Here is a 23,661-nt window from a genome sequence, read left to right on the forward strand (position 1 = left end):
CTGATACTGTGAATAGTTAAGTGAGTAGAAGATGAACTGATCTCCAAAAGTCATCAAGTTAAAGATGAAACATTCTTTTCAACATTTTAAGCAAGATTAGTGTATTATTTTTGTTTTGTACAATTTTAGAGTGGAAAAAAAGGAAAGGAGCACCATGCAAAAGTTTGGGCACCCCAAGAGATTTGAGCTCTCATAACTTCTACCAAGGTCTCAGACCTTAATTAACTTGTTAGGGCTATGGCTTGTTCACAGTCATCGTTAGGAAAGGCCAGGTTATGCAAATTTCACAGCTTTATAAATACCCTGACTCCTCAAACCTTGTCCCAACAATCAGCAGCCATGGGCTCCTCTAAGCAGCTGACTAGCAGTCTGAAAATTAAAATAAATGATGCCCACAAAGCAGGAGAAGGCTATAAGAACATTGCAAAGCACTTTCAGGTAGCTGTTTCCTCAGTTTGTAATGTAATTAAGAAATGGCAGTTAACAGGATGGGTGGAGGTCAAGTTGAGGTCCAGAAGATCAAGAAAACTTTCCCAGAGAACTGCTCGTAGGATTGCTAGAAAGGCAAATCAAAACCCCCGTTTGACTGCAAAAGACCTTCAGGAAAATTTAGCAGACTCTGGAGTGGTGGTACATTGTTCTACTGTGCAGTGATACCTGCACAAATATGACCTTCATGGAAGAGTCATCAGAAGAAAACCTTTCCTGCGTCCTCACCATAAAATTCAGTGTCAGAAGTTTGCAAAGGAACATCTAAACAAGCCTGACGCATTTTGGAAACAAGTCCTGTGGACTGATGAAGTTAAAATAGAACTTTTTGGCCGCAATGAGCAAAGGTATGTTTGGAGAAAAAAGGGCGCAGAATTTCATGAAAAGAGCACCTCTCCAACTGTTAAGCACGGGGGTGGATCGATCATGCTTTGGGCTTGTGTTGCAGCCGGTGGCACGAGGAACATTTCACTGGTAGAGGTAAGAATGAATTCAATTAAATACCAGCAAATTCTGGAAGCAAACATCACACCACCTGTAAAAAAGCTGAAGATGAAGACAGGATGGTTTCTACAACAGGATAATGATCGTAAACACACCTCAAAATCCGCAATGGACTACCTCAAGAGGTGCAAGCTGAAGGTTTTGCCATGGCCCTCACAATCCCCCGACCTAAACATCATCGAAAATCTGTGGATAGACCTCAAAAGAGCAGTGCATGCAAGACAGCCCAAGAATCTCACAGAACTAGAAGCCTTTTGCAAGGAAGAATGGGCAAAAATCCCCCAAACAAGAATTGAAAGACTCTTAGCTGGCTACAGAAAGCATTTACAAGCTGTGATACTTGCCAAAGGGGCTGTTACTAAGTATTGACAATGCAGGGTGCCCAAACTTTTGCTTCAGGCCCTTTTCCTTTTTTGTTAGAAGTAATAGGAAGAATACGAATTTCACAGCAAAGACTTCCGGAGTCTTTAGTAGGCAGTTTTGCGACAATAGATTATTACATGAATTGCATCTCCCAAGTACCTGCACAGAGGTTTTAATTATTCCTTATGTTATCGTTAGGGCAATACAGAAACTGTATTGTCAGAGTTTGCCTATGATACAAAAGCTTGTGGGATATTACTTTATGTTCTGTTCGTTTACAGATTTTTAAAATTTTCTGCACTAGAGTTGTGTATGCTTAGCCATTAGGTATAGCCATAGATAATATTATCTCAAAGGTTTTGAATAGTGATATTTCTCCCCATCCTATTACCGCTATCTTTGGATTACCAAAAACTTCTAGTAACTTACCCCCCTCAGCATTTCTTACTTTAATGGCGAAAAGATGTATATAACCACATTGGAAGGAGATTAATGCCCCAACTACGTTTTTTTGGTTCTCTCAAACGATACTGTGTCTAAATTCGGAAAAAATCAGAAGTAATCTTTATGATACTTCAGTTAAATGTGAACAGACCTGGAGATCTTTTATTCAATATTTTCATTCAATGTAACTATTTTTTTTCTCTGATCATACATCCTTTCCCTTCGTGGGTTTTATCTGTTATTAGTGGAGGTCGGGTTTGAGGACGTGATTGTTTAATTGGTTCTAGTCTACTATTTACCTAGTTAGCCCATTGCTTTGCTTCGTAGGTTAGTTGCACGGTAGGTTTTTTTTCTGGGTTTTTTCCCTCTTGTTCTAATAGTATACATGGAAAGTTAGTATACAACTATATTACCTTGTTATTTTATAACTAACCCATGTTGTTTGCATTGGTTTTTTTGTATTAATATTACTTGTTTATTTATATCTTAACAATGTATTGGTTGCTATATCTTTTACCTTTTGTGTACTAATTCAATAAAAAGATTTAAAAAGAAAGGTATTGCCATAGTTAAGGTAAGCAAATTTTTGGACTTCGGGTGAATTGTATGTTATGGAGCGGAACTGAGGCTAAAGATCATGGTCTTACAAAATAGTAATGCAAAGTCCAAAGGGTCATATGGCTTTCTCCAGCTATTATGCTTTGTCACAAATATATCAAAAATTGCAAACTTGAAACAAAAAAGATAACATATTCAGCTGGGTGACACAAAGTCAAAACAACTAAGTTTTATTTGCATATTACACTTGCCCATAATCTGTGATGAAACCTAACATATGGCATACAAATGGGTAGCATCTTTTCCAATCACAAATGAGAAAACCTGCAGATGCTGGAAACCAAAGCAACACACACAAAACCCGGAGGAACTCAGCAGGCCACCAGTATCTGTGGAAAAAAGTACAGTCAACATCTTGGGCAGAGACCCTTTGGCAGGACCAGAGAGAAAAAGATGAGGATTAGATTTAAAAGGTGGGAGGAGGGGAGAGAGAAACACAAGGTGATAGGTGAAACCAGGAAGGGGAGCGATTAAGTAAAGAGCTGAGAAATTGATTGGTGAAAGAGATACAGGGCTGGAGAAGGGAGAGACTGATAGGAGAGGGCAGAAGGCCATGGAAGAAAGAAGAGGGGGGAGGAGTATTAGAGGAAGGCAATGGGCAGGCAAGGAGATAAGGTGAGAGAGGGAAAAGGGGATGGAGAATGGTGAAGTGGGGGGGGGGGCATTACCAGAAGTTCAAGAAATGGAAACTCCCAGATAGAATAAGTGTTGATATGTCAATCCATGGCTTCCTCTACTGTCGCAATGAGGCCACACTCAAGTTGGAGGAGCAACATCTTATATTCTATCTGGGTAGCCTCCAACCAGATGGTACGAACGTCACTTTCTCAAACTTCTGGTAATGCCCCCTCCACATCTCCTTCACCTTTCCGCATCCCCTTTTTCCTCTCTCACCTTATCTCCTTATCCACTCATCACCTCCCTCTGGTGCTCCTCCCCCCTTTCTTTCTTCCATGTCCTTGTGTCCTCTCCTATCAGACTCCCCCTTCTCCAGTCCTGTATCACTTTCACCAATCAACTTTCCAGTTCTTTACTTCACCTCTCCCTCTCCCAGTGTCACCTAGTATTTCTCTCTCCCCTCCCCCCACCTTTTAAATCTACTCCTCATCTTTTTTTCTCCAGTCCCGCCGAATGGTCTTGGCCCAAAACATCAACTATACTTTTTTTTTCCATAGATGCTGCCCGGCCTGCTGAGTTCCTCCAGCACTTAGCGTGTGTTGCAGTATCTTTTCCAAATTAATCTGTGTTTCGTCAAATGACCTCCTCATCATATTTCACAGGTATCAACAGCAAAGATAGACATCATTCAAAATGTTAATTTATGAATCGCATTCAGGTAGCAGTCAGTGTCATAAATCAACACCCACAAATCTACCCAACAAATGTAAAAATTGTTAATACACAAGTTGTCATAGTTATCTAAACATTCAGATGATATTTCACTTTCAGTAAATTTGAAAAGGCTTCTGCAATAGACTTTGCTAATTTTTAAACTACCACTTATTCAACTGTTCACTTGAAATCTGGCATCAGAAATTTTACTTAATAATTCCCAGTTTAACTTAATATTAACTTTCCCTTAATAGCTGAACAATTTGAAACATTGATATCAGAAGGAGCTCAATAGTATGGAAAAAGAAACCCTAAAACTAATCACAGACCAGTCAGCACATTAGCTCTTTAAGAAGTTTGTACATTCTCCCTGTGGCTGTGTGGGTTTCCTCCAGGTGCTCCAGTTTCCTCCCACAGTCCAAAGACATACCAGTCAGTAAGTTAATTGGTCACACATAATTGGGCCAGAAAAGCCTGCTACTGTGCCCTATCTCTAAATAAATAAATAAATGTCCCGTAGCACATCAAACTACCACAAAGATTTTGATTTACATACAAGGCTAACTGCACAGATTTCCTACAATTGTGTTTAGAATTATCTAAAATACTCAGTGAAAAATAGGCAGTGTTGAAGCTCTGTACATAACAGAACACATCTTCCACTCAGGTCCACAAAGAATCTGCCAGCAGATATGCTCATACCTGGGCAATTCGAGAGCAGAGGCTGCAGAGCACCTACTGAAGGACTTCTGCACACCTAGGCTTGGAATTCTGCCTGCTGAACGCACACCATGATAACTAACCTAAGAACACGTCTAAAGTCAGAGGGAAGATCAGCGTGTGTGTTTGTTTGTTTGTTTGAATTATTTTTAAACCATTTAAATTTATTTAACATTTTTTAATTTTGGACAGGCAATTATGATTAATTGATAGAGTACAAATTCAATTTAAACAGCAGGTTTGACCGCTGGCAAGGCTGGGATGGGGCTTCAGCAGGTATCAACGCCATTCTTGTCAGTGCAGTAGGTTACCTGTGGCCCTGCATCTCACCGAGCCCCTTGGGAAAATAGATCTCCGGACTGTGCTGGAAGAAATAGTATGAACAGGGGTCCAGTCAACCACAGAATTCAATGGCACATCAGGTTCCTAACACATTTTCCTACAATACAACACCTCTATTTGGTTGGATAGTTTACCCCCACATCAAGGCAAGTTGAGAACATGTGATTTTTTTCAAACCTGAAAGTAACGGATTAGTATGTCCAGATTCTCACCGAGTCTTACAACTACAGTATAACATGGGTAGTCCAGTTATGCTTTGGTCAATTCTGGACATCACTGACATCAGAGTCATACAGTGTGGAAACAAGTCCATCAGCTATCCATGAGTAATCCTACAGAAATCCCACCTTTTTATTCTCTCAACATTCCCATCAACTTCCCACTCACTTAAACACAAAGCATACGGTGTCCAATTAACCCATTAAAACACAAGTCTTTGGAATGCAGGAGGTGGTTACAGATAGAATGTGGGAACTCCAGACCCATAAGATCTGTGGTATGGCTTGAACCCAGGTCTACCAACCCCAGCACTGGGCCACCAATTGATCGGAGTGTGGGGGAGTGGAAGGGGTAAAGTGGGCAAGCAATAACAATAGAATTGCATTGAATATAAAAGTTCAGAAGTCATTTTGCAGCTCTATATTTAAAAAAAACTTCAGTTAGGCCACATTTGGAACATTGTGTGCAGTTTTGATTGCTTTACAGGAATGATGTTGAGGTTTTGGAGAGGGTTACCAACGTGTTACCAGAATTAGCTATTAAAAAAGGTTGGACAAACTTTGACAACATCATAAGCTGAGGGGTGAACTCATGGAAATGTATAACATTATGAGACACAGACAGAGTCTTTTTTCCCCCAGGAGCAAACACCAGAAGGCAGAGGTTTAAAATGAGAAGGGGAAACACTCAGGCAGAGGTGAGCAATAGAGTGGTAAGTTAGAAAAGACACAACAGTCAAATTAAAGAGGTATTCAGGCAGATGGGCTCAGTTAGACTGGCATCTTGGTCAGTGCAGGCTTGCTAGGCCAAAGGGTATTTGTTCTACATTTTAATGAAAATTTATTAGACATTTCTGCATTGGATTTTGTTATTGGCTGGTACTTGTGTGCACAGTTCTTAGCATTGTGCCCTTAGGTACACATAGTTCTTAAAAGAACACTCACTTTCACACAGTACTGTACATAATGCCTTTAGCATTTATCAGTTCACACTGGAATGCTGTGCAGGTCTTGCTCCATGAGGGTACAGCCTGGTTCATTATAAGACCATAAGACATAGGAGAAGAATTTGGCATTCAGCCCATCAAGTAATTCTGTCATTTGATCATGGCTGATTTCTCCTTCTCCCTGTAACCCTTCACACCCTTACTTATCAAGAACTTATCAACTTCCTTCCACTTTGAATATACTCAATGACATGGTATCCAGAGCTGTCCTCCTCCCCTTTCTCCTGTGGTCCGCTCTCCTTTCCTATCAGATTCCTTTTTCTCCAGCCCTTGACCTTTCCTGCCCACCCAGCTTCACCTACCACCTTCCAGCTAGCCTCCTCCTCCTCCCTTCCTTCTCAGTCCTGAAGAAAGGTCTTGATCCAAAACGTCAATTGTAGATTCATTTCCATGGATGCTGCCCGACCTGCTGAGTTCCTCCAGCATTTTGTGTATGTTGCCCCGATTTCCAGCACCTGCAGAATTTTCTCATGTTTATGACTTCTTCTTCATATCTTAACCCTTCATTCAGTCATCATTCTTGTAAACCTCCTTGGACCCTTGCCAATGCCAGCACATCCTTTCTTAGATATGGGGCCCAAAACTGCTCACAATACTTCAAATGTGGCATGGCTCATGCCTTATAAGGAATCAGTGTTAGGTCCTTGCTTTTGTACATCTAATTCCCTGAAATGAACACTAACATTGCATTTGCCTTCTTTACTACTGAGTCAACCAGCAACTTAACCTTTAAGAAATCCCACACTAAGCACTCCCAAGTCCCTCTGCACCTCTGACTTGTGAATTCACTTCTCGTTTAGAAAACATGCCTTTATTCCTTCTACCAAAGTGCATGAGCATACACTTCCCAACACCTCTATTCCATATGCCACTTCTTTGCCCATTCTCTTAATCTGTCCAAGTCCCTCTGCTTCCTCAACACTACCTTCCACTCCCCCTATCTCTGTGTCATCTGCAAACTCAGGCACAAGGCCATCAATTCCATCATCCAGATCATTAACATATAACGTCAAAAGTCGCAGGCCCAACACCAACCCCTGTGGAACACTGCTAGTCACCAGCAGCCAATCAGAAATGGCCTCCTTTATTCCCACTCTCTGCCTTCTGCGGTCAGCTAATCTTCTGTCCATGTTGTTATCGTTCCCGTAATACCATGGGCTCTTACTTTGGGTCAGTAACTTAAAAACTGCAACTCGAACGGACAGTGGCCATGTACAATATTGACATATTTTACATTTCTGATTGCCTTAATGTACTGTGAAGTTAACTATTTAGGAGCAACCTGTAACCACTACACATTGCATCAAAACTGAGAGATATGATTTTAATTGGATAAAAATGATGCAATGTTACTTCAACTTGCTGAGCAATCATCTAGGAGTCAGCCATAATACTGGGCAGCAGCTGCTGCCTCTGTTTAATTCTGCTCCAACAGTAGCAACACTCTCCAGTGACAGCTTCTGTCATTTCAAATCTTCGCATCAAATTGTAGTTAATTCAGATGGCAATTAGGAGTTGCAGACAGAACTTCATGCTGATTACTACTGTACATGCAGTGTATTCATCTAATATAGATGGGAAAGTGAACGGTTACTTACTTGGCCACTTTAACCCAGTGTAGATTTAAATGACGTTTTTTTTTGCAATGCAGTCTCAAACAGTATATCAACAAGAGATTCTTGAGAATAAACAGTCCAAAAACAAAGTATATTCTTGCAAAACAAATGTTATGACATTTTTTATAAATTTCTAACCATTAATACAGGATATCACTATCATCTCCAGCACTGTCATAACAAAACATACAATTTTTTTACCTCAAATAGAGTGTCAATAGCCACTTCAGAGGCAGAGGTATGAGCTGCACCAACACCACAGCATTCAATCCCAGGTGTTGTACTACACTGGGAATGCTGATGCAAGCTATTCCATTACAGTCATGTTTCACATTGTAAACAGCCATCTGCCTTACCTTTTCGCCCCGGATACTTTGCAGGGTTCTTTCACAAACACTCCAATATCTAGGAATTCTGCTAGATCCTAAACAAGCCAATCATGTTCAATAAATGAACTCGCAATATCTCCTGGACCATTTCAGCTTGCTAGTGCAGGTTGTACTACCTTTGAAAGGGGCGGGGGGGGGGAATAAAAGAGGGAACCAAACATCCCCTTTAAAGTCAATGCAGCCACGGTGCAGCTTCACGTACAATGCGGCAGCGCAATCGATAGAAAATGTGTTACAGAAGAAATATACTGCTTTAAAAGCAATATAATCCTTTGAAACTACATGATGAAGAAAACCAACCCGGCGATGGGATGAACTGGTCTGTATAGTTGCAGGAAAGCAGAGCCTAGTTGTACTGCATGATTGCAGCCAGAAGTACCCATGCGGATTTTGTCTTGACAGTCACTGTGTACAGTGTTCATTCATTTACAGAATTCAATTAGAACTCAATTTGCAGCACAGCGTCAAACAGTTTACAGTAATCATGTAAGAATGTGGGAAATAACTGCAGCAGAATAAAGCAGAACACACCCCTCGCAGTGAAATGGGCAGCCGCTTTCCGGAAACCTACAAGCAAAGCTGACACGTGAATAGCATGGGGTCAGAAACACAGCTTAGATTCTCAAAAGAAAAGCGTTTCAAACGCTGCCTTCGGCTTCAGCTGCAGCGAGCACTGATATATTGTAGTCTACATCTGCACGAGGATAGTTTGTTTATCTGAGCCCACAATATGTTCGCCGAAGCACAGAGAAATTCAAGTTGGAACATTTCGCTCACAGAAAGGAACGTATTGAAAGTTAGAGCTGAGGAACTAGTGAGATGGAATCTCGTATCAGAAGCAACACCATTATTCATCCCTGAAAACACTTCTGTAAAAATCACTCATACTTGAATCGTTTCCTTCAAAAACGTTGCCAAAAGCTATATGAAGCATTTTTGCTTCCGTCATTCCCCAGTTCAGCTAAAAACTGCTGAAAAACAGTGCAAGTTTCTCCTCACTAAAAGCGCCCCATTTCCAAACCCATCTTTTGCAAGGCTGCCTGAATATTAAGAGGCAAAAATTACCATCACTGAAGTTTGCATAACGTTGCTTTAAGAAATGTTTATTTTTCCTTTAGCTGCCATTAGCGAGAAGAAAACCACATTTCAAACATTCACAGTAAACATCTCAGCTAATGAGCATTCAGTACATAGCTGAGATTCCAGTGGCTTGTTGTAATGTGTAGTGTGTGTGAATGAAACGATACAAGGCACTAATCTACAAAGCAATCTTGTTTAAATTTGTGAACCAATTTCTGTCCCATTCACACGTACACAAATCAATCAAGTGACTGATCCACCTTTGGGGGAGTTCAGTTTTACTCTTGTGGGGACCAAATGAAACTTTAGCTTAGACACAAGTTGATTAATACATCTAAAATCCTTTTAAAAACTGCAACGCCAGTTTAAATGAAATTGCACCATGCGTGAAATGTTAGCCTCTCACAATGCTAATTAGAACAAACAATTGCCACGGGATGAAATGAAATACTGTACAGAGAACCTAATCTCCCAAGTAGACCTGAAATTACAGTAAACCGGGAGAGCGGACCGCCTTCCTGGGATAGTTAGCAGCTGTAAGATTAATGACCTCCCCTCCATTACAGGTCTAACTGCAGAATTTCCAGCTGGATGCTAAAGTGACCCACATTCAGCCGGCCAGCATTCAACACACTCCCTCCGTTAATTAAAAATACAACTTTGTGAGTTTTCAATGCAAATATTCTTCTCTAATAAAACTGGCTTTGCTGGGGAAAAAATAGGCTTTGCTGTAGACTATTTTAAAAAGTGGTGCAGCAAGATCTATACACAAGAGATTCTGCAGTTGCAAACACAAACTACTGGAGGAACTCAGCAGGTCAAGCAACATCTATGAAAGGAAATATTTTGGGCTGAGGCCCTTCATCAGGACTGGAAAGGAAGGGGGATTTTTGGCTTTTCTCCCCTTCCATTCCAGTCCTGATGAAGGGTCTCAGCCTAAAACTTAAACCATTTATTCCTCTCCAGAGATGCGGCCTGACCTGCTGAGTTCCTCCAGTAGTTCGTGTGAATGTTGCCCCAGTGCAGCAAGAGTTTTGAGGAATGGAAAAAGATCAGTAAGATCATTAACTCAATTCCACTGTATCCATCAAATGCAAATTTGTTGAACCAGTTTGTAAACTTGCACTAAATTTATCTAGTGGCTGGATCAACATCCTTTTACTTGCAAATGGAAGTCTTCCCATTTCATTTCCATCCTTAATCCCAAATATTTTATTTTCTAGTTCAACTGAAAAATGCTCTGATGGAATTTAGCAGGCCAAGCAGAATCTATGGAAGGAAATGGGCAGCTGATATTCCAGGTCAGCTTTATTTGTCAGATGAACATTGGAACATTGAAGCATAGTGAAATGCACTTAGTGGGTCCAATACAAGCACAGTTCAAGGATTGTGCTGTGGGCAGCCTGCAAGTGTCATCGTGCTTACGGCCCCAACAAAGTATGCTCACAACTGACTAACCCTAAACCTAACTATCTGTCTTTTGAACGTGGGCAGAAAGTGGAGCACCTGGAGGAAACCCACATGGTCATGAGGGAAATGTACAAACTCCTTACAGACAGCAGCGGGGAACTGAACCCTGTTCGGCGATTGCTGGCACTGCTTAGATTCCACTAACCCCTACGCTATCTTGCCACCTGTACCAAAGGTCCTATTGTGACCCTTCATCTGGACCAGAATGAAAGGGGAGGTAGCTAATATAAAATGGTGGAGGGAAGGGTGAAGCAAGAGCTTGCAGATGATGGGTGAATCCTGGTGAGTGAAATGATGGACAGATTTGGGCTGGGAGGTGATAACTGGAAGTAACAAAGGGTCAAAGATCAAGGAATCTAGCTCTTCTCTATAAAAGAAAGATCAGCAAAAATTGAAGTGTGCCCCTTACGGGTAGAGACTATGAAATTTTTCGGCGAATTAAAGAAATAAACGATTTAAAACAATATTCTGTAACAGTGATCACAGAAGAACATTCCAGAAATAGCAAGGAACCAAGTATCTAATAAGAATGAGAAACTTAAAAGAAATTAACATTAGCAGAGACAAAATACAGAAGAAATTCTGAAATAGTGGAGAAATTAATGGGATGAAGGTACAGTATATTAAAAAAATCTTACGGACCTGATGGAGTGTCTCGTCCCAAAATGTTGGCTGTTTATTTCCTTCCATAGATGCTGTTTGACCTGCTGAGTTCTTCCAGCATTTTGTGTGTATTGATGATGATCTATATACTATGGCCACTGTAATGCTTGGTGCAGATTTTATGGGTTCTATGGATGTTGTGCCATCCGGAAAGTTATTGCATTAAAAATGGTCAATAATTGTGCAATATTTTGACATGGAATGGAGTTTAATTAAAAGATATTAAACCGTGATATTAACTACAGAGGATTCTGGTTAATTGGGACACATCGGGACCAGTATTTCATGGCCCAATTAAGCAGTTTCAACAATTAATCAAAGTTTCATGGAAATAGTAAAGAAGTTATTTTTTTAATTAATTTTTAATGCATTTCTACAACAGAACTACAGAAAAAAGATCAACAAAACAGAGATTTATACAGTGCAAAATAAACAAGTCCAATATATAATTCATAACAATTTTTTAAAAAGCACCCAAAGTAAAATCATGTAAGATTAGTGTCCACCCCAACCTCCCAGGCCAACCATTTCTGTGTATAAAAAGAAAAAAAAATTAATCCGAGCCTTCAACCCCACAGAGCTGTAAATATATATAAGAAAAAAGGAAGTATAATGCCGACTACCAAAACTATAATGAAATTCACAACAAAAAACCATAAAACTTAGAGGGAAAAAAAGCTGAAAGTAAGGGTTTGTAGCATACAAAAAAAGGGGGAAAAAAAGGGAAAAGAGAAGTTATGAAAATATTCAAGAATAGGTCCCCACCCCTTATGAAACTTCATGTCCGAATTAAGAAGTGAATAATAAATCTTTTCAAGGTCTAAACAGGACATAATATCACTAAGCCATTGTTATAGCTAAAGTTATTTTAAAAGGTATAAAAAAGAAAAAAATGAGTAACAAATTACGTATTTAAATAAAGAACAAATTACCAATACTACAAATTAGAAAACAATATATTGTACTTCCAGTAGTACAACAGTTCTATAAAACTGTGTATTAATAGTTATCAATGGAGGAATTCATCCAGTGTATTTAATTGACAAAATCAGACAAAATAGATATGGACTGCCTTCATACAAAGCTATTGATGATTCCATCCTCCAAATCTGTTTATTGACTACAGTTCAGTTTTTAACACAATCATTCCTGCAGTTCTGATCAAAAAGCTCCAGAACCTGGCTCTCTGTACTTCCCTCTGCAACTGAATCCTCAACATCCTAACCAGAAGACCACAAGCCGGTCCACCTCACTAACAATAAACACCCCAGGGATGTTCGCTTAGCCCACTGCTCTACTCTCTCTACATCCATTGCTGTGTGGCTAGGCTCAGCTCAAACACCATCTATAAATTTGCTGACAATACAACTATTGTTGGCAGAATTTTTGATGGTGATGAGAGGGCATACAGGAGCGAGATATATCAGCTAGTTGAGTGGTGTCACAACTTTGCACTCAATGCTTCAAAATGGTGGTGTCCACCATTAAGGACCCCCATCATCCAGGTCATGTCTTGTTTTCATTAATGCCATCAGGAAGGAGGTACAGAAGTGTGAAGGCAGACGCTCAATGATTGAGGAACAGCTTCTTCCACTCTACCATCAGTTTCCTAAACGGACATTGAACCCATGAACACTACTTTCTTATATATAGATACACACACACACACACACACACACACACACACACAGTTACTGTAATTCAGTTTTTTTTACATTATATACTGCACTGTACTGTTGCCATAAAGTCAACAAATTTCATGACAAATGCTAGTGATAGTAAATCTGATTCTGATCTTCATTTTCAATGTAACATTTAAGATTATTGTTGAAACCTTCAAATTCTTCATAGTTCCTAACTTGTTGAAGTAGTGAAATCATTTCATTTTCACTCCTGGCCATTGCTGGCATCTCTGAGCCTGTATGCTTGAAACTGCAGTGAGCAAAACATCCATAGTTGTCTTACTGCTTTAGTGGCAAAAATCACTTTTTTTAAAAAAACACAAACACCTCACACTATTTAAAAACTGTTTGCTCTAAGCACCGTGTAATGTCTATCAGCCACACAAGTGTACATGACTGATGCTTGTTAGAAGCCATTCAGAAACAATCCCCTGTCCTAATTAAATGACATAGTGTCCCAAATAAATGAAGGGAATCCCAGCAATTTTCTTGATTAGTTTTTGTTCTTTAGGAGTTGGGCATCACAGGCAGTAGCCTCCATATTATCCAGGGTAACCAAGGAGCAATGCCTCAAAAAGGTGGCATGCTTCATTAGATTAGATTAGATTCAACTTTATTGTCATTGTGCCGAGTACAGATAAGAACCCCCATCACCCAGGTCAATTGCTCCGATTAAGCAATGGCATATTAACCAGAATCCACTGTTTTAGCAAGTCCTTCTCATCAGCAAGAATGATGAGTCAGCATACAGAGAGGAGGTGCAGCGGCTAACGGACTGGTGCAGAGCCAACAACCTGTCTCTGAATGTGAACAAAACAAAAGAGATGGTTGTTGACTTCAGGAGGACATGGAGCGACCACTCTCCGCTGAACATCGACAACTCCTACGTAGTTCTTGGTGTTCACCCGGTGGAGAATCTCACCTGGTCCCTCAACACCAGCTCCATAGCAAAGAAAGCCCAGCAGCGTCTCTACTTTCTGCGAAGGCTGAGAAAAGTCCATCTCCCACCCACATCCTCACCACATTCTACAGAGGTTGTATTGAGAGCATCCTGAGCAGCTGCATCACTGCCTGGTTCGGAAATTGCACCATCTCGGATTCCAAGACCCTGTAGCGGATAGTGAGGTCAGCTGAGAAGATCATCGGGTTCTCTCTTCCTGCCATTTAAGGCATTTACACCACACGCTGCATCCGTAAAGCAAACTGCATTATGAAGGACCCCACGCACCCCTCATACAAACTCTTCTCCCTCCTGCCCTCTCGCAAATGGTACCAAAGTATTTGGGCTCTCACGACCAGACTATGTAATAGTGTCTTCCCCCAAGCCATCAGACTCCTCAATACCCAGAGCCTGGACTGACACCAACCTACTGCCCTCTACTGTGCCTATTGTCTTGTTTATTATTTATTGTAATGCCTGCACTGTATTGCGTACTTCATGCAGCCCTGGGTGGGTTTGTAGTCTAGTGTAGTTTTTGTGTTGTTTTACATAGTTCAGTGTAGTTTTTGTATTGTTTCATGTAGCACCACGGTCCTGGAAAATGTTGTCTCGTTTTTACTGTGTACTGTACCAGCAGTTATAGTCGAAATGACAATAAAAAGTGACTTGACTTGATTCTTCTTATGGTCTTATCAAAGGTTATGGCAAGAAGGCAGATGTATGGGGTTGAGTGGGATCCAGGATCAGCATGGGGCAGACTCAATTGGCTGAAGGGGCTAATTCTGCTCCTTTGTCTTATGGTCTTACGTTGATATGCAAATGCTTACATATCCAAATAATTTCTCAGTTGCCAGCATTTTCCACCAAATGGTCACAGAGTATTTTGCCCATGAATTGGAAGTCATTATTTTTTCAGTAATGTTTAATTTCTTCATTGTTACTAATGTTGTGATGATTACAGATATGTCAGTTTGACAAAGATTTAGCTTGCATCAGAAGGTTCAAAACAGTGTGAGGACAGAGTAACACACACAAAAACTCAGCAGGTCAGGCAGCATCTATGGAGTGGAAAAAACAATCAATGTTTTGGGCCACTGTCATGGTCAACTGTTTATTCCTCTCCATGGATGCTGCCTAACTTGCTGAATTTCCAGTATTTTGTGTGTTGCTCAAGATTTCCAGCATCTGCAGAATCTCTTGTGTGTATTCTGAGAATAAATTGTTTTTCACAAAGAAGCCAATGCATAAACAAACATCTCAATAAACCAGCCTCAAATGAAGAATACATTATAAACACAAGAGATACTGCAAATGCTGGAAATCCAGAGCAACACACACAAAATACCAGAGGAACATGGGTCAAGCAGTATCTATGGAAATTAATAAATAGTCGATGCTTTGGGCTGAGACCCTTCATCAGGACTGGAAAGAATGGGGGAAGATGCTAGAATAAGGTTTGGAGAGGGGTAGGAAGACAAGGGGTAGGTAGAAGGTGATAGGTGAAGCCAGGTGGATGGGGGATCTGAAGCAAGAAGCTGGGAGGTGATAGGTGGAAAAGGCAAAGGGCCGGAGAAGGATGAATCTGATAGGAGAAGCGAATGGACCATGGGAGAAAGGGAAGGAAAAATGGACACCAAGCAGAGGTGATAGGCAGGTGAGAAGAGTTAAGAAGTCTGAGTGGGGAACAAAGAGAAGGGAATGGGGATGGGAAAAAATAAATTACCAGAAGTTGGGGAAATCAATGTTGGAGGCTTCTGAGATGGAATATGAGATGGTACTCCTTATTAAACTGCTTTGGAGGATGTTTAAATGGGATAACAATCACTTAAATTAGTCACCTGTGAAAATGATTAGAATAATTAGATTATATATCCATGAGTGATATGAGCAAACACTGTAAGGCAAAAAATCTGAAATAACCTTGCCCACTTTTGGAAAAAATGAAGGCAATCTATTTCAATAAACTAAATAGGATTGCAACACTCAAGGTTATGTCACAAAACTCCATATTCCTCCACTTAATTTATAACTGTTAGGTGAATGGGGGAAACTTTGCTAAATGGCTTTCAATGTTAGAATTCACTTGGGACCTGAATAAATAGTGACTGCAACCATGGAGAAGAAAAGAATTTGAGACATATGGACAGATATATAAAGAAATTGAAAGGTTTTATTTCATGAAACCTTGAATACAAAAGTAGAAATTAGGTTACAGTTCCATAAAACAATTGTTAGAGCATTGCATTCAGATCTGACTACCAAAGTTCCGGAAGCATACAGGCCTCAGAGGGAACGTAATTGATATTCATTAAAATTAGACCAAGACTAAAAAAGTTCAAATTTCACACTGAGTGCAATGTGAAGAAACTAGATTTCCATTCTCTTAAACAAAGCCATTTCAGGGATGGTTAACCAAGGTGTTTAAGATGAATTAAGGAAATGAATGAAAGAGAAATAAGTGAAACCCTTTCACTCCATAGAGTCAACACCTAGGCACAATCTTAAAAATGAGATCAAGACCATTTAGGGCTGTTGTCAACAAGTAAGTCTTCACAAAAAGATTGAAATATCCCATTTCCCCTCACTTCTTCCCACCTCCTACAGCTAAAGACACATCAATGAGGCCAGATCAGCAGCAGCAATTAAGAAATCAGAGCACACTCAAGGAACGGAGTGCCCTACCTCTACAATGACACACCACAATGATTTTTAATGCCATACTTCTTAGCAAAGACAGACCAATGTTGAAGTCAAAACATCAATAATAATGCTTCAAATATATAGCTGTCCTTAAAAGACGAAGTTAAGTAATGCTGGAACTAAAGTAAGCGTAGTATTAAAGTCTCTGAAAATAACTGTAGATCCCAGTTAAATTAGTGATCAAGCAAATCTATAATTTTGCTATGAAAAGCAACTCATCTTTCAAACTGTGAGATTGTACTGAAGAAGATACCCAATTAGTTATTGAAGTAGACGACGGGACTCTTGTAATAACTGATCCACGCCCAAAGGACAGACTCATCTGCATCATGAAGGTGGTCAGATTAGTGCAGCAATACAACAACATGTGGCAGTGGTATCAGTAGTCATTGTCAACCCCACCGATACACTGGCTTGTGCTAACCAAACTGCCACATTCAGGTTTGGTGCACGTTAACAGGTAGGAGAAGTACATTTTAACACGTTACTACATACTTGATATTGTAATTAATGGCTGTTAGAACCCTGCTTAAACCCAGAACAAAAATAAGAACAGCAAACCCCAACAACATGTGAAGTAATCTTGCCTTCTCACTTTAATTAAAAGGTAATCAAAGGCGCAGCAATTACCTTTTACCCAGGTTTAGGGAATCAAGAACTAGATGTTAAAGGTGAGAGAGGACAGACTTAATAGGAAACTGAGAAACAACTTTTTTTTTTACCCAATCAGTGGTCAGCATCTGAAATGAGCTGCCACAGGAGGTGAGTAGGTAGGTACATTAACAACATTTAACATGCACTCAGACAGGTACAGGGATAGTTAATGGGCACAGTTATGTGTCCTAAGGGGGTAAAGTGGAAATAGAAGTCGCTGGAGGGGCGTCCTGGATTCTTGTGTGGGGGAGGGAGTAAGTGGTGACCTAACTTGAGGCACGAGACCTGACCGATCGCTGGTAGAGCAGGCACTTCCGAAAAATAAGGTCTAGGCATTGGAACCATAGATCTGCAGGCGATGAGCACTCATCACACTGCGGCTGAAACTCGGCAATCTCATCCGACCTTACCAACCAAACAGCCAATATTGGGGACGCATAAATTAGCAACCAGGGTGCCCAGCAATTTCAAACAAGAGAAAATCTGCAGATGCTGGAAATCCAAGCAACACAAACAAACTGCTGGAGGAATTCAGCAGGCCAGGCAGCATCTATAGAAGTAAACAGTCGAACATTTCGGAATGAACTCATGCAATTTAACAGTTGGTAAGTCAAGTACTCCCTCTCAATTTTCTCTACAGATCTACAGAAAACAGATTGAGCAATGATACAACACTGGCCAGAACCAAACGGTGAAATAAAGCCAATCAGTGAACCTGCCGACCCCAAGGATTCCTCTTGAGGTGTTGAAAGTGACCTCGGCTTCATATGTGTGTGGTCAGGAACCATCTTCGGGGATATTTAGATCTTATGTGATTGCTCAATCGCGCTAACTGGAATAGTATAAAGGTAGCTTGCCGAACACCAGCTCTATCCCAACTAACATTCAGATTCCAATCTGAATCCTTGCCAAAGTAATTTTTGCTGTTGTCATAGTCTTCATCTTTGCCTCACCATTCCTTTGCGTGCTGCTACTATCGTTCCATCCATGTCAACTCACTGTCATCGTCAACATTCAATAGGCTTTCCCAGTTTGTGCTCATTTTTTAAATCTTAATTTAACCACGTAATGATGGATAAATATGTACAGCACAATCTCTATGAATCTGAATGACACCCTAGAAAGGCTATTCATGGTATTTCTTAGTTCCAGAAGATGAAAGAAACATTTGAAAATTGTTGCACACTTGAGTCATTTGCCAAGAAAGCTAAGAATGACCTTGATAGTGGTCTCATTGCTTCTAATAACATTTCCAAAATGATAATAAAGTTTGGAACATTTCATACAATTGATTATGAATGCCTGCTGTATCAGAAGTGCTCACCACTGTTCTCAAAATGGATACCAGTATTTTAAAATCAATTCCTCTGATTAATAACTCTGTAGATCATTTAATGATGAAATGAGTGAAGACATTGAGTATCAACAATGTAGACAGCTACACGGGTATGGTGTAAGCTACGTTTAAAGACAAATACAAATTTAAAGCAGAATAATTTTTCACATGTTAGCAAATGGTAGACATGTTTTTACACTATGGGGGCACCAGAAAGTATATTTTGCCCAGGAGGGCTGTTGGCAAGTATGAAGGTGCTTTGGGGAACACTGGGCTAAAAAAGGTTGGGAAACACTGGTTTAGAGGGACATGAGTCAAACGAGGGCAAGTGGGGCTAGCTTAGATGGGACTCTTGGACAGCATGTACTACTTGGGTCAAAGAGTTTGTTTCCATAGCAACACACACAAAATGCTGGAGGAACTCAGCAGGTCGGGCAGCATCTATGGAAACAAATAGACAGTCGACGTTTCGGGCCAAGACCCTTCTTCAGGACACTTCTCTCAGTTTGTTTCTATGTTGTATGTCTTGTGGCAGTTAGCCACAAGAAGTGCATTCTCATTTCATGCAAAACTTAGGTATCATTGTAAATTACTTAGTACAGTACAGTTGTCTTTTTAAATGTATGATTTTAAAATGCAGGTCCCTTGCAGTGATTCTAATACACAAATTGCTGGCTGGACAATGAGCATTAACACTGGAAATTAACAAAACATAAAGTTCCATACACAAAGTCAGACATAGCATTTCATCTTATTCTTAGTGACACAACAGCACGTCTACAAATGTTGAAAGCAAATATCACAGCATCGCTAACAGCAGGACAAATGAAGCATTATGAAATGGTCATTTATAATCTGCAGTGTTACTTCACAAATTGAAAGAACTGGTTGGTGCATGAATAAATAGTCAAAAGGCTTATAAAAGAGGCACTAACTAGTTAAAACACACAATACTCTCTGTACCAAATATAATTACTTCTGTTAATTACACCTGGTTAAGTTTTAATAAGTGCACAATTAAATATTTAGCGAAATGGTGTATTCAAAACAAGTGCAAACACGAGGAAATCTGCAGATGCTGGAATTTCAAGCAACACACATAAAAGTTGCTGGTGAATGCAGCAGGCCAGGCAGCATCTCCAGGGAGAGGTACAGCCGACGTTTCGGGCCCAGACCCTTCGAGATGAAGGGTCCCGATGAAGGGTCTCGGCCCGAAACATCGACTGCAACTTTTATGTGTGTCGTTCAAAACAAGTGCATCTCCTTGCCAGTTTGCAAATAAACTATATAGTAAAATTTCAAATTTGGTACAATGTAAAACAATTAAGACACTACAATATTTTAAAATGTGTGGGGATCTCCTTATCCATGTAAACTGTGAATATGCAACAACTAGAAATCAAAAATGTGGTCCAACAACAATGAAACTGCTGCCTCTCAGCTCCAGCAACCCACATTTAATGTTGATCTCTTACACTGCATAAAATGTCCAAGTTCTCCCTGTGACCATGTGGGTTCTGACAGGCGTCCTGGTTTCCACCCACATACCGAAGACCTGCTGGTATTAAAATGGTGTTTTAAATGACCTTTTAGTGTAGATAAGTGGCAAAATAAATAAAGGGAACTTGCTGGGTATTAAATCAACATGACTAAGGTCAAACAGCATCAGGAATGCTTTCAAACTGAACCATTCAACAGCTTAGTGATCATAAACTAAACCTCTCTTGTTTACTATACACAGAACCCGAAGGCTCTCAAGGGCATTAGCAAAGCTTAATTTCCATTTGTTAGGAAATCTACTGCCAAGGTGTATATAACCAAGTATTGTTTGAAGATTGGCTTTGGCACCATTTCATGTTGTTTTGAAGGATTACTGAGGAGTCAATAATTTGTTCTGAGGATACTACCTGTGCTGGATAATACCACTCACCACCTTCTATTCCTGAATAAATATTCATGTTGTTTATGTACTTTACTAAGTATGCTCTTAAACACCTCTGTTGTATCTGCCTCTACCACCACCCTTGGCAGCACATTCCAGAAGTCACTACTCTCTACTTAAAGTAACACCTGTCCACACATCTCCTTCGAACCTCCCCTTTTTACATTAAATACTTACTCTCCAGAATTAGACATCTTGATCATAGGAAAAAGATACCAGCAGTCCACTCTGCTTACGCATCTCATAATTGTATAGGCTTCGATCAGGTCTCCACTCAGCCTGAGCAGTTCCAGAGTAAATAATCCAATTTTATCCAACCTCTCCTTATAGCACATACCCTCTAATCCAAGCATCATCCTGGTAAACTTCTTCTACACCCCCTCCATAGTCTCCACACATAACCCAGTGACCTGAATTGAATAAAATACTTCAGAGATGCCTAAGCAGAAAACTTCATCCATCCTTGTAACTGCAGTCTCTCTTTCTTGGAACCACATCTTATCTGGACCCTTAGTATTGCCTATATATACACTTTCTATAATGTCACAACCAGAAGGGAAGATATCTGGCATCTCAATGAGTTCCTGTGGCATCACGCTTGTTGCTCCAGGTTCCAGCATCTGCATTCTCGTGTCTCTGCTGAACACAATACTCCAGCTGAGTCCAGACTGGTGATGTTCTGCTCCATGCCCCTATTGATAAGGCCCAGAAACACTTATGCCCTAGCCATTTTCTTAACCCAAGATCCCACTGCTCCTGCACCCCTTTTGAAACAGTATCCTGTATTCTATTATGCTGCTAAAATACATCATCTCACAATTCACCATATCTGTCACAAGTTTGCCAATCCACTAGGCTCTTTATACCTTGCTGCAATCTACCACCACCTTCTGAGTTCACAATACATGTACTGCCAAGTTTTTTTTGTCATCAACAAATTTAGGAATTGCTTGCACACTCAAGTCCATGCCAGAAATATTCCAATACTGAATCTTGGAGACTACCAACTTCACCTTCCTCCAGTCTGAAACACAACTATTCACCACAACCCTCTATTATTATTTAGCTAACTTAATATCCATAATATCAATGCTGCTTTCATGCAAATATTTTCATTTTGCTGTTAAGCCAGTTTTATGGCAACTTACTTAAAACATTCTGGAAGTTCGTGTACAATATTGATGAGCATAATGCAATAAATTCCATCCTTTACCTCATCCAAAAAAATCTACTGAATTGGTTAAAGACAGTTTGCCCTTACAAATTCATGCTGGTTTGCCTTAACTAATCCATTTTTCTCCAGGTGACATGCAATTCTGGCCCAGATCAATGTTCCTTATAGCTTTCCTACCATCAAGGTTAAACTGATTGCTCTGTCATTGTTGGGTTTATCTTCACTCTGCTGTTTGAACAGGGAGTAGCCAATCTCCAGTTCTCTGACACCATCTCGTATCCAGACAGTATTTAAAGATAAAAGTCAGTGCCTCTGGAATTTCAACCCAATCCTTCCTCAAATTTCTAGTCCTGGTGACAAATGTACTTCGAATTCAGCCACTTCAATACTTCCATGCTATTAATTTTTAACACATCCTATATCTTCAACCTGCACTAGCACTTTGAAAGCACTTTTCCCTGATGAAGATAAATGCAAAGGTCTCATTTAGTAACAACATTATCCTCAGCATCCATGAGCAAGTAGCTATTTTCATCTTTAACAGCCCCATTCCTCTGTGTATTACCCTTTTTACCACATATGCCTGTAGAACACTTAGGTTTTGAATTATGTTGGCGGATAATGTTCTCATGCATCCTCCCTAGCACTCGTTGGCATTTACAACCCACCACTTACCATAAGCAGTCTTTTATTTGTGATATCATCCTCTGTGTCTCTTTCATCAACGAGGGAACTCTAGATTTGTTTGTTCTTCATTTGACCCTCATGGGAATGTTTCTCAGCAACACCTGATCCGGCTACCCAGAGAACCGGAGAATTTCGGAGTTGTATGCTTTGATAATAAATGTACCTTTGAACCCTTGATCCACTTCACCCTTAAAGGCAATCCATTCTCCTGTTACAGTGATGCTTGCTGAATTTTGGTTCCAGTTTAGCAAGGCCAGATCATCTCATATCTCATTGAAACTGGCTTTCCTCCAAATTAATACTTTTCCTGGGTTGCTGCTTCTCTTATTCTTCAGTAGCTATGATTACTATTTCTACTGATATTTTGTGTATCAGACCCACATCATTCCCCAGAACCACATTCAGCAATCCAGTTTTGACATAGTCTCAAAATGAAACACCAACACATCTTTTTTTTTGCTTCTACAGATGCTGATTGGCCTGCCAAGTTCTCCAAGAAATTACATTTTGCTTCAGATTCCTTCCTTCCTCATCAGCCATGAAACATACGTTAATATATTGAGGAGAAAGAAAGTCTTCCAGAGAGTGAACCCATGGAAAGTATCTGACCCAGGTGGCCTCTCTGGTCATGTCTTCAATCCTGTGTAGGTCAGCTGGTGGGGGTATTTGCACATATTTTTAACCTCTCCTCACTTCAATTTGAGGTTCACACCTGGTTAAGGCTATAGTTGTCTGGTATCTAAGAAAAACAAGGTATATGCTTAAATGACTGCTGCCCAATGTCTTTGACATCCACCGTCATAAAATGAACAAGAGGATGGCCATGGAACACGTTAACTGCAGCCTCCGAGGCAAGTTCAACCAACTGCTGTTGTATACCACTGAAACAGGTATCAGACAGACATCAACTCCCTGGTCCTATGTTCATCTCCATTGCATCTAGAGAATAAAGGCACCTACGTTAGTCTTTTGTCTATTGACTACAGCTCTACGTTCAATACTATAGTTCACACAAGCTCATCACCATCCTCCTAGACCTGGGACCAGGCACCTCCTTTTGCAAATGGATACATAACTTCCTGACCAACAGACCACAATTAGCAAGAATAGGTTGTAAAATCTCCAACACAATTATTCGCAACACTGGAGCCCCATAAGGCTGTGTTCTCAGCTCCCTACTTCCCTATCCATATACCTCTCCAAATGTCTTTTAAACATCGTAATGGTTCCCGCCCTGCCACTTCCTCTGGCAGCTTGTTCCATATACCTGACACCCTTAGGTCCCTCTTAA

At 40.3% G+C, this 23,661-nt stretch overlaps 1 protein-coding gene across 3 annotated transcripts in view; it reads right to left on the reverse strand.

Moving 5' to 3' along the window:
- The window catches only part of cdk14 (cyclin dependent kinase 14), a 648,395-nt gene that overhangs the window by 510,784 nt on the left and 113,950 nt on the right, over positions 1-23,661 (reverse strand). Inside the window, exon 1 of one of the 3 annotated variants that reach the window (XM_063044121.1) lies at positions 8,010-8,491. The exons of the other annotated variants lie outside the window; for them this stretch is intronic. The gene's annotated coding sequence lies outside the window, so the exon portion shown is untranslated. Of the gene's footprint in view, positions 1-8,009; positions 8,492-23,661 lie in introns of those variants that run through there. 3 annotated transcript variants of the gene reach the window in all.

The sequence above is a fragment of the Mobula hypostoma genome, chromosome 3, assembly GCF_963921235.1.
Source record: "Mobula hypostoma chromosome 3, sMobHyp1.1, whole genome shotgun sequence".
In the NCBI taxonomy this organism is placed as follows: Eukaryota; Metazoa; Chordata; class Chondrichthyes; order Myliobatiformes; family Myliobatidae; genus Mobula; species Mobula hypostoma.